The sequence below is a fragment of the Erpetoichthys calabaricus genome, chromosome 13 (assembly GCF_900747795.2).
Source record: "Erpetoichthys calabaricus chromosome 13, fErpCal1.3, whole genome shotgun sequence".
In the NCBI taxonomy this organism is placed as follows: domain Eukaryota; kingdom Metazoa; phylum Chordata; class Cladistia; order Polypteriformes; family Polypteridae; genus Erpetoichthys; species Erpetoichthys calabaricus.
The window spans coordinates 102,697,448-102,709,928 of record NC_041406.2 but is presented as its reverse complement, the minus strand read 5'-3'; positions in this window follow the sequence as shown (position 1 = coordinate 102,709,928).

Genomic DNA, 12,481 nt, shown 5'->3' with positions numbered 1-12,481 from the left:
TGTGACAACATAAAATCATTTTCCATTGCACTTCAAGGTTCTGGATCATTAGAAAGATACTTTTCCTTCCTGATTGTTCAATTGCACAACTGAGTGGTGATTTGTGGTTGACGGTCAATCAGGCTTAGTGGAGTCCTGAATATTTGATTAATGTGTTCCGATGTGAAGGCTTGCTATTAAGGCCCTCCTGGTATTCATGTAACTCAATGGAAATTCTTTTACTTGTTGTTTTGATTTATTAAGATGTGTTACATTAGGAAAATAAAGTATGTGCAGTAAGAAGGGTGTAATGCTGTTTATGAAAATTCAGCATGATCAGCAGTCATGGACAACATGTTCTGAATATTATGGTGCACCTCAAGTTACATCTAAATTTCCTGTAAAATTAAAAATCACAGAAATATAAACGTGGGCACTAGTTTAAATACAGAATTAAAATGCAACAAATCTTGTCCTGTAAAGTGCCCCTTCAGCCTTTTTTAGGCCACTGCTCACCAGATGGTCAGGGCACGTCATGGCCTCAGCCCACGCTTCATGTCACAATGCGCCGGCGAGAAAAAAGACAAAAGAACCAAAGGAGACTAAAGCAGAATTTGCAAACCGCATGCAGCCGATCAGCTTACACTGTGCTGGAGTTCAGCCTGGCAAGTGCTGGCACGCATCGGAGCACTTATCAGGGGTGTGGGCCGCAGCCACTAACCTGTCAGGAGAGTCCCGGCTGCCATGCTTGCGTGCGTGTGGTATATCATTTGAACAGACCGGGGTGTTGTTTATGTGTTATGTTAAAAAAGGAAGGAGACTGGAATGTTTTCTTTTTTTTTTTTTTGAATTACGTTAGATTGAGAGGAAAATCTTCAGAAGGAAGTTGCGGCAAAGTTAACTAAGAGACTAGGCCAAAATGTCTTAGAATATATAGACAAATTAGTCAATAAATGAAATAGCATAGGGGTCTCATGGAGGCCCCAAGTATGCAAGGAATCAGTGGTGCCCAGTAACTGCTTGTGCTCTTGTTGATGTCTGCAATGGAGATTCTGGAATCCTTCAAATCAGTGACCCTCGAGTTCAGTCCTGGGAATCCCCTCTGGCTGCAGGTTTTCATTTCAAACCAGCTTTGCTTTTGATTGGACTCCTACCATTACTAAGCAATTTATTATTTTCCAGTCTCTATGGATTAGGCTACATCCACGTTACAGTTTCATTTAAAAACACCATTTTTAATCAAAACTAGCAATTAAACAACTGAAAATGCATATGATGTAGACATTCCCCTAAACTGGGTATGCACGCATCAGTGGAAAATCCTTTTTGGCCATACGATTTATAACAATGCTATTTTTCCCCAGTAAATTATTTACCTTTGTAATGTATTTATGCCGCATTCAAACTGTAGCAAATGCAATTAAGATGCATACAGGAAAGCATCTCAACAAGCACTATGATAAGCAACTCTATTACAAGTATGTCCGCTATGTTAGAATTAGGTTTTCTTCCATGAAGGGTGACCAGTCAGGGAATGAGATGTTGTCATGAGCAAGATCCAATCAGGGAATGGCCACATAATAAGCATGAACCAATCAGAGTGTGATTAGGGTCTGTGCTTTCAAAAATCTGTGTTTTCACCCTTCCACATTGCAATGCTGAGGCTGCTTTTTTCAGAAGTATGCAACTGTGGAGAACATTTTCAAACGTTTTCATTTTCAAAGGTTGAAAACACCAGATTGGTGCCAGTCATAGCTCATTTGGAGCCCTAGGTGGGGTGGATGGATGTCACCTGTTGTTGTCCATAGTGGGTAGTCTAATTAGCAGTATAATTAGACTTCGATGACTTGTGGGGGCACCTTTTGGTGTCTGGAGCTTGTGTCCCCTGAGTAGCATAAATGTGTCTTCTTTGTGTATGTACCACAGATTTTAAGGAGTGTGCCCCCCTTGGTCTACAGAGCATACACACTTTTGTTTTCATAAACAGCAGCCAGTGGGTAACAGTGTGACGATGCAGGTCCGCTCCATACTCCCATCATCCTTACTGGGAGCCCTGAATCCAACACCGTCGGTAATGTCACCGAGATGAGCTGACAAATGAGCTGACACTTCTCTAATGAAGCCAGGGGATATTTCCAAAAAGTGCCAAAGTGCTTTTATTAAACAAAAAACAAAAGTATCCAAACAAAAAGTGCAGTGCATCTGGTTTCAATAAATAAATCATAAAACCAAGTGTTCAGTGGGGATTAAAACAATTATCAATACATAAATCCATTAATATCCAAGGTTAAAATGCAGTCTCACTCTTCCTGATCACAGCCCACCTCTGTCTCTCATTCTCCCCTGCTCACCCATTGCTCCCGCAGCCGGCCGGAGACCCAACAGCCACGAGCTCCTTTCGGCCCACCTCCGTCTTTGCTTCCATTAAAGACATCACTGCCAGACCGTCTGAGGTCGGCTCTCCTCCCTTCATCCTTTGCGCTCACGCAGTCGCTCCTCAGATCCCTCGGGAGGACACCTGCCTTGCTCACCCCACTGCATTAGAACATTCAGTGGGGCGAACTAGCCCCTAGAGTGCCACAACCTAACGCTCCTTTGCGGGGCCCCAGCTCGTGCTGTCTCCTCCTTACAGGTGGCCAGATCCTCCTGCTAGGACTGCTCTTTCCCGTCCTTTAACCTCATTTCTCTCTCTTCCTCCTCTCCTCGATCCATCTATCCACATCCCCTTTTCCTGGTGTCGACCTGTATATATAGCCCCATCTCCCCGCGCCTCCATGGCTGCAGCACCTTAATCACACACCGCAGGAAGCCAATGAAGCAATTGAGAATGATCGCACCCACACGTGCATGTGCGACTCGCTCCAACTACCTCATTAACTCCCCGCGGTCGTGCAATCGCGCCCACGGAGAACGACACAGCTATACGGATTTAAAACCCCGCCCTTTTTTTTTTTTGAAGCCACAGACCCACTATACCACAAACAGCATACACTCAGTATCATCAGAGTTTGACCATCACTGGACCTTGGGGCTTGTTGGGTTCCCCCTTGGTGTCCTGAGTGTACATCCCTTAACTTTCATAAATGGCTCCCTTGTGCTAATGCAGTTAATATCTGTATTTTTAAATGAAAACATAGTAGTGTGGAAGGGGTCTTGACATCAATGAAAGAAATTACAAAAATGGGTTTACTATATTTTTACTGGAATTTAGCATCCATTAATGCATGCTGGGTTCTGTCAGTGTACATCTGCAAAAAGGTAAATGACACTGAAAGGATATGAAAACAAGAGAAGGCGAAGAAGGTGAGATGAAGGTAGCTTTCATCAGGTGTTACTTGGAGATAATTTAGTATTTTAATCTTAGTTTTTAGGATTTTTATCATTATAATTATGAATCTTTTTTTATTCCTGCTTTTCCGGGTGTTGTGGTTATTTAATGAATTGTTTTGCAATAAGCACCCTAGTGGGTTGACCGTCTGCAGGCTTTTTTCATTCAGTGTCATTTGCTTAGATGTCTGCTCTGTTTGTCATTAATTGTAACAAATGAAGGAAGTAGAAAAAGTTGAATTAATAGGAAAATAACAAAAGAAAGTTAAGCATTTAAAGAGATAGCAAAAGTGAAAATATTTCTAAATTTATTATAAAACCTATACAACAACAACAATATTTATTTATATACTATATTTTCATACAAATAATGTAGCCCAAAGTGCTTTACAGGATGAAAAAAGAGAAGAAAGACAAAATATAAAAATAAAATTAGGCAATACTAATTCACATAGAATAAAATTAAGGTCTGATGGCCAGGGAGGACAGAAAAAACACAAAAAAGAACTCCTGATGGCTGGAGAAAAAAAAAATCTGCAGGGGTTCCAGGCCATGAGACCACCCGGCCCCCTCTAGACATTCTACCTAACATAAATGATCTCAATCAGTCCTCATGGTATTCAGGGTTCACATGGAAGAACTTGATGATGACGGTCATATGGTCTTCCGGCCTTCAATCCATCAATGTAGGGACATCACGGTGCTTTGATCAGGTGGTGGTGGCACAGGTCGCCACCACAGAAAACCGGAAAAAGAACAGCAGAGAAAGTAAGGGTTAGTACAGACACTTACTTACTAACTTAATACTAACACTTTTGCTACTCTTTTCTGTTACTGAAGGCAAAACAATAGGAGAAATAAAAAGATGAGCTTATTCAGCAAAGAGAAAATGATTCACTGACTGTAACAAAAGCCTGCAGCCACAGGGCTCCCCAGGAGACACAGAACTAGAAGGTTCAGGCAGAGCGTGTGAGGTGCTGTGTCTTTTATGAAGCCTACAAATTGTGAGGTGGTCGAAATGTAAAGAGGTTACCAGAGCCATGGTGGATATCAATTTTGCATAGTGAAGCTATAAACCACATATGCAGGGAAAAGACACTGCCACATTATCAGCAAAACAGGCCCGACACATGTCATTATGGTAGAACAAGGTCAAGAGGGGGCACTTAAGTCCTAAATCTCACATGCTTGAACATCAGACAAAGGTGCCAGTCCAGGAAAAGAGATAGTGAATGAAAGCTTGGAGGATTGGTAGAGTTTGCATGACCTTCTGTCCAAAAGATGGCATCATGTGGCCATTATCTGGATATGCTGGGATAAGGCTGCATATTCCAGGGGGAGTTCAGGAGGACTGACAGGAGGTGAGTGCTTTTCACCTAACACCTGGTGGCCAGGAAAGTATCCTTAAATTGGAAGAGAGGGAACACGCTAATCCTGTTAGTTAATGTACAGCTATGATGGCAAATTTGGATGGGCAAGCCAAAATCCGGTTATAAAATTAGAAACTGTTTGTGTGCCAGGTAGAGGGTCCCCCTGTGCAGATTAGAACGGCTTGATTCATTCCTGCTCAATTTAATATCTGTGGGGGTGGGTCCCCTCTGGGGGCCAGACTCTGCTGTAGCTTTGCAAAACAAGGACAACAGATAGCTCAAGGGTGCAGTGGTGCAAGGAGCCACTAGAGGGAGTGCTATCTTTGTTTCCCCATGTAAAAGCTGGCTTGAAGTAACCCTGACATGGCCTTAAAGTCCTTTCACTTGTTGTATTATAGGTAGGGTTTTTTCTCCTGATTTGTGTTTATTTTCTATTTTATTGTTGTTTTTGCTATTTTTGAACTGTTATTTTTTCATGTTTTTTGTTTCTGTGAGTTTTGTTTATAATTTGTTTATCAGGTCCTTTTCCCTTAGGGTTGTGCCCATTCCATTTGTTCTATGGACAGAACCTCAAGAGGCTGAGCCACCCTGACATCACTGCTGCTGGGTCCTCCCTCGCTTTTCTTAGGCCTGTCAGACGAGATCTAGCAGGGGTTCACTGAATGTTACAGGAGGCAGTTCTGTGTATAGCTTTTCTTGTTATTTCTGATTTATTAGATTGTTTTTCTTGTTCTTTTCTTGGATTTGCCTTTATATTAATGTTTCAGAACTTGTTTGCTATGGATTGCCTTTTTAGGCAAACTATATTTGCTTATTTCTGCTCTTTTCAATATTTCTATTCATTGCTATTTAATGATTGTGTCAACAAGCTGGAGTCTGATCGTATCTCTCCCTTTTGAGTTATTTTTGAGATATATTTTGGAACTCTCTTCTCTGACGCCTACATATATATGGTGGTTGGAGCTGACTGGTTTGGATGAACCTCAATCAGGCAGGCCAGTGAGGTTCAGCGAGGTCATTTTTCATCATGTTTCTGACTCCTTATTGCAACAAAAAACACAGATACTTCGAGTCTGGAGCTGGGTGAAGTGGTTAAAGCAAAGGCTTTACTGGTTTGTGAGGTAAAAGTCAAAGAGTCAGAATCAGAGAAAGAAAGAAAGAGGCATGCAGTGAAAAAGACGGCACTTTCAGTACTTTGGTTAGTGGGCAACTGGTCAAATCACCCCACCTGATAGAGACGTGTCTGTTAAGATATCCTTGAAAGGGATGCATGTTTTCTGTTTTGTTTGCTGGGTTGTATTTTTATAATTACCCTTTGCTAATTCCTCATATGTGCCTTATATTTCAATAAGGTACCTTTTTGGTGTCATTTGACTCCTTGATATTATTCTGAGTCTAGAGAATTAACATGAAGGTCAGCTTTTAACAAAGCCTGTAAAGCACACAGAATGGACAATTGAGTTATTGTTGGACTAGCTGTGCTACCCATCTACCACGGGATGATATCTAAATAATCAATGTAAAATTCATTGTTAACGCTTGCAGCACACCATCTATTGGAATGTATTTTGTAATGCATGTAATAATAAAATTAATTGCATTTTTCATTCCAACAGATGATGCACTCAATCATTGGAAGTAATACATTGCATGTTACAAATATCTGTGATGCTTCACTTGTTGGAATGACAAATGGAAATCAAACGTCTCTGTTATATGGCATTTGGCGTGGGATTTGTAAAAGCAGTGTTAATGTTTATGTCATCTGTCAGCATGACAAATGCAATGCATTTTATTAATGGTTTTTGTTTGTTGTTATGTATGCACTGTCTTCTTAGACCCTTTCCTCTTTTGTGTTGTTTTTGCTCATAAATACATCTTGTTTTGTGTAGTTTAGTCTCCTTGGTTTTCTCCTGGGTTTGAAGGGTCCTGTTATTGTAACTTTGTGCAGTTAATATGAAAGGGCACCCATGAAATGCTTTATCATTCTTGCAGTTTCAACATCTCCAGTTTATAAGGCAAGTCCTACATATTGTTATCTGTGCCAGGAAGAGGTTTCCTTTTAAACAGGATTTGGCTTGAATGAAAAACATGCTGGCTGGTCAGTTTTTTGAAATATGATTGTTTCATTTTATGATCTGACTAATGTTTAAAACAAGTAGGCCTTAATTAAACACCAGCTTCAACTCCTCATATACTGCTGTGCTGTGGGACGAGATTGTTCTAAACCTTCACTGAAACTTTACACCTGTATGTACACGGATGCCTAATCCTCAACCAGTGTACTTTTCTGAGTCGCTGCCACCCTGCGTTGTGTTTCAGCCAGGGTATGCACCTGGCAAGGGTTAAAACGTTGTTTTTATGTTTATTCAGCTCATATTTTATGCTAACACTGTTGATTATTTACTTGCTTTATACAAATATGTATTCTGTTGTGTTCCTGGTGTTTTGTGGGTGGTCTCCCAAGTAGTGGGACTGTCTTTAGCCCTATAAAGAAAACCCACAGTCCCCTACGGTTCATTACATGCACTCATGGTGAAGGAGAGTTCTCCTGCGTCTATTGCTCTTTTCTGATTATTCTGAATTTCTGGCTTTTTGTGACACTTTTGCTCTTTTTTTTGTCTTTGCCTCTGGGAATTCATATTGGGACTATGATTAGCTTGGATTGCCTTTTTGACAGCATTGCCGTCTGTGTTTTTCAGAGCTTCTTGTTAAGCAGAGCCCTTTTAGACTTCTAAATCTTTTTTATTTATAAAGATTCTTTTTTGCCCTATGAGAGACTAGCTTGGTTTTAATGGTTTTATCCTGTGTGGAATATGACCCAGACACAGACAGGCAGACACGTTAGATTTACCCCACACACGTTTATTTAGGGTCTCCATTACACTAAGTCACTCTCACAAACCCCAATACCTCACAGTCCTTGGCCAACACAATGCCTTCTCTCTCAGTCTTCAGACCGCCTCCTTCTCCTCTCCAGAGACCTCGTCCAACTACGCTCCAGACTCAAGTCATCCTCTGAAGGGAGGCGGCCCCTTTAAATAAGAACCCGGATGTGCTCCAGGTGCGTCCCTGGCAATCTCCTACCGACACGCCCCAGTGTGGCGGATGTGCCGGCTGTATCCCCGGAAGCACTCCAGGTGTCCCTGTTCCTCTTACCCCCAGCACTTCCTGGTGTGGCGGAAGTGCTGGGGTCCAGGGTTCTCCAGGTATTGGAGTGCCCCCTGGCGGTGACCACGGGCCCCTACAGGGTCGAGCTTCCCAGCTCTGTACTCAGGTCTGGAGGAGGCACAAGCCCTACTCCGGTTTTCTCGGGCGTCCCAGCTGGGTACCACCCCCAGCCGGGCACCACCCCCAGCCGAGCACCACACCTGTCTAATGAATATTTTAGGCATTTTCTGGGGCTAGTTGTGCTTTGAGACTCTCTAGTTCACAACATCTGGATGTTGTCTTATTTACTGTTTGGTGTTTCAATTTTCAGTAAAGTTTAATGTTCACAACTGATACATTTTTAGGTTGCCTGGTTTAGGACTAAGGACTTGACTTTACATTTTAAGGCGATTCAGGTTTTTCCCTTTAGTCTTAGTCACTTCAGATTATTTGAACTATTCAACCTGCAGTTTTCACTGTTAGTAGACATTTTGCAAAGGTTCTAGGCAAAGAAACTAAAGTTTCCATCATCAATGTGAGCAGATCACTTTCTAAACCCCTCTGTTGAATCAATGAGTGACCCTGATCCACCGAGTAGTGCTGAAATTAAGTAAATATGAAATAATTTTCTATACTAGTAGCAGATCTACAGCTCACAGGACCCAACAGACATTGTTGCAGTCCTTATCTTTTACTCAAAAATAATAATATTGATTTTAACAGACTCAGTAAGTGCACTGTAGGAATTTGCAGTTCACATTCCTATAGTAATACACTGTACTTTAATTTGATTATTATATCACTGACAGCTAAGCTGCTAATCATTCAATCATCGAAAAATTTCAGAAGCATAAATGACTACTCTTAATAACAGCAAAATAAATGCAGTAAACAATTCACATTCTATCATCATTATCATTTGATTAAACTTTTAATTAGAGGTTGGCTAAGCAGCTTATATCAGCTTAGTAGTTGGTAAATTTAACTAAATACAAAGCATCAATAAACAATTCTCATCAATGTTCTTTTATTTATTTAAAATAGAAAAGTGTTTAGTATTAGAATTATGCATTTTTTAAACATGAAAAAAAACTAAATGCATTGGATCAGAAATTTTGGAGAGGAATGTATACTATTTTCATAGTATATACAATATTCTTTCTAGGGAATGTTTAAAATAGAATCATTGTGAGTCTATGGAAGTACAACCATCATCCATAAAATATTCCTGCACAGTGAAACAATTATTTGATATTTTCAGCTAAAACAGTTTAAAATGTAAATATATGTGCATTTATCTTTTTAAAAACATTAGTATTCATTAATTGTGCAGCTGTTATGCATGTGTTTAAGCATTTTATTGTTTTTTGTTTTTGAGCTATTATGTGTATAATTATGTTGTGTTTTTTTTTAAATATTCTGCTCTTCCATGTTCTTTATAGGTGGAGCCCCAGCCACCATGATGTCGCCATTCTTAAGCTCTCATCTCTACCTATATAAATGAGCTGAGAAGGTTCAGGAGCAGGAGATCATGTGCTTGTGTGGAGTATTAGAAAGGATGGTTTTCTTTGTTATTTTTTTTTTTTGTTTGTTTTTCTGATGGCTCTTTGTATGATTAAAGATTTTCTGATGTTGGAAATTGTTTTGGAACTTGTTTGCTGCAGCAACTCCTTTGTGCCTCTTTTTGGTTTTTTTGAGCCATTCTTTGTTATTTTGATATTTTTGCTTATAAATCCTCAATTTACAAAGATTATTCATTAGCCCTTTTACAATAAATGAAGGGTTTTTGGTCCTCCCTCCTCTTGTGCATTTTTATTACATTTTGGTGATATTTGTAGTTGTTTTACCAGCTTCCCATTTTTGGGCCTGCTACAGTTGAAGTCAGCAGGTAGAATTTGGAGCCTAGAATGGCTAGAATGGTTTTTGGTGAGACTCTGCTGGACAGACCAGTGAAGATACTGATGTGCTTGAGTAGCAGATTTTAGAGGACTCACACCTATTTTTCCATTGTGAAAACAGCAACATTTCAGAAGAGGTCATCCACCTGAAGCTAAGCTTGCTTGGGTCCACCCAGTACTTAGTTGGACAACCAACCAGGAAAAGTCTGGGTTGCTGCTGGAAGAAATACTGGTGAGGCCAGCAGGGGCTGCTTATGCTGTGGTCTGTTTGTGGATCTCATTGTCCCAGTGCAGTGACGGGGATACTGTGCTGTAAAAATGGTGCCATCCTTCAGATGAGACATAAAAGTGAGGTTCTACGGTCATAAAAGATCCCTGACCATCCTTCATAAAGAGTAGGGCGTCTCCCAATGTCCCGGCTATCTTACTGGTTCCTACTGGTTATCTATCTCTCACCCTGTCAACAGCCAATGTGTGGTGAGTGTACTGGTGCAAAATGGCTGTCGTTGTATCATCCAGATGGATACTACACATTAGAGGTGGTTGAAGTGGCTGCCCACTCACTATGTAAAGCACTTTGAGTAGTGAGAAAAGCACTATATATATGAAAAGAATTATTTATTTTTAATTAATTTAATGTATTTTACATGTATTTTCATTATTCTAATTAGTTATTCCTAATTCATGGGATATTATTTTAAATAAAAATTAAAATGAATTCACATTATCCAGTGCTTGTTTCTTACCACTCTTAAACTCTGATACACACACACACAAATAAGAAACACAACACAACACCCCTTGTAGTTTTGTATATTTTGCACTGCAGAGCTTCTTGATTGCTAAGATTGGTAAACTTAATAAGTTAATGAGGAATGTAAGAGGTTTTTGACTCATTCCCTGCAAGTACCACATGACTTTTCAACAGTTTCATTTAGTATGGGGAGTGAACTGTCTTGAGTGTTTTGTACATTTATTATAAAACATTTTATTGTTACAAAACATTGAATCACAGTGAATTTAATTTTGCTTTTTTTAACACTGATCAACAGAAAAAGACTAGTGGCAGTATGAAAACAGGTCTCTGCAAAGTAGTCAAAATTAATAAAAATATAAAACACAAAATAACTGATTATGTAAGTATTCGCCCCCTTCAAGTCAGTATTTACTGTAGTAGATGCACCATGATAGTCTTGAGTCTGTGTGCTCAGGTTTCTGTCCGCTTTGCACATTTTTCTTCATTCCTCCCTGTTAAACCATTCAAGCTCTGTCAGGCTGCATGAGGATTGTGAGTGAACAGTGTTTTTTAAGTCCATTCACTACTTCACAGTTGGATTGAGATCTGGACTTTGACTGAAAATTAACAATGCAGTTTTTGAAAGCCATTCCTGAGAATCTTTGGCTTTATGCTTGGGGTTGTTTTCTTGCTGGAAAACAAGGCTTCTTCCAAGGCATAGGTTTCTTTCAGACTTCATCAGAGGTCTGTTCCAAAGTCTGATTAGTGCAAAATCTAGTTAAAGTAAGTGATGATTCATAGAAATCGGGCTAATTATGTTCCAGAAAACCTGAATTAAGCCAAACCTATGTGTCTGGAACATGTTAAACCAGAATTACATGATCTGTGAGGCGAAAGATGCAGGTAACTCACTAACCAACTTTTTGGAATGGACTTGAATGGAGCAACTAATGTTCTGAAACTAACCTGGAAAAGACTGGGTTTAACGTGAATTATTAACGCTTTGCAGCCTCTGTTCTGTACATATGAAACAATTCACAAGGATGTTTTCTATTAAAAGGTGTTATATAATATCACATTGTTTTTTATTTGATCCTCCCCTAACTAAATCATTGTGCTACCATGGTCATATAATAATAATTCATTACATTTATATAGCGCTTTTCTCAGTACTCAAAGCGTTATCCACACAGGGAGGAACCGGGAAGTGAACCCACAATCTTCTTACTGCAAAGCAGCAGCACTACCACTGCACCACCATACACCAATATTCACATTTTAGAACTATAATAACTATTCTGTGCACACAAAGTTCTGTGGAGTAAATTTCAGAGCGGTGGGGCATTCCTGGATTACTCTGAGATTTGTTCAATGAAACTTTTGATGCATCAGACAAACTTCACTCAGTTTTCATGGTAGCCGTGCATGCATTCTCATGGTACAAAATTAAATTATTAGATGGCTTTTCTACTCTTTAGAATTGCTGGAAATGAACACCTGCCTTATAATAATAATAAATTACATTTATATAGCTCTTTTCTCAGTACTCAAAGCGCTATCCACACAAGGAGGAACCAGGAAGCGAACCCACAATCTTCCACAGTCTCCTTTCTGCAAAGCAGCAGCACAACCACTGAGCCACCTTATCTTCAAAAACAGCTGACCATACTTGAGCTAATGCCTCCTTCTTTTAGTATCACTTCATTAAGGATGTGGTCAAAGACAGAGCAGATAAGATGGGGTCTTTCGTGGCCTGAAAGCCTGAATTCATAGTTAAATGTTACATTCTGCATTATATTCCTAATTGAATTAGGTGGTTTCAGGATAGTTTAAAGAAAATGTCTTGTGTGCAGAAAAAAAAAATTCAGGTAAAGAGATTGACAGTTTAATTTGAGGGTCAGGGTAAACAGGCTGCCACAAGGGGGTGTGGGTGCACTATTGGTGAAGGCATCACTGAACAAGCTGGTATGAGAGGAGTATGATTCCAGTTAATGATGGCTGTAATGAATATTCCACTAAGG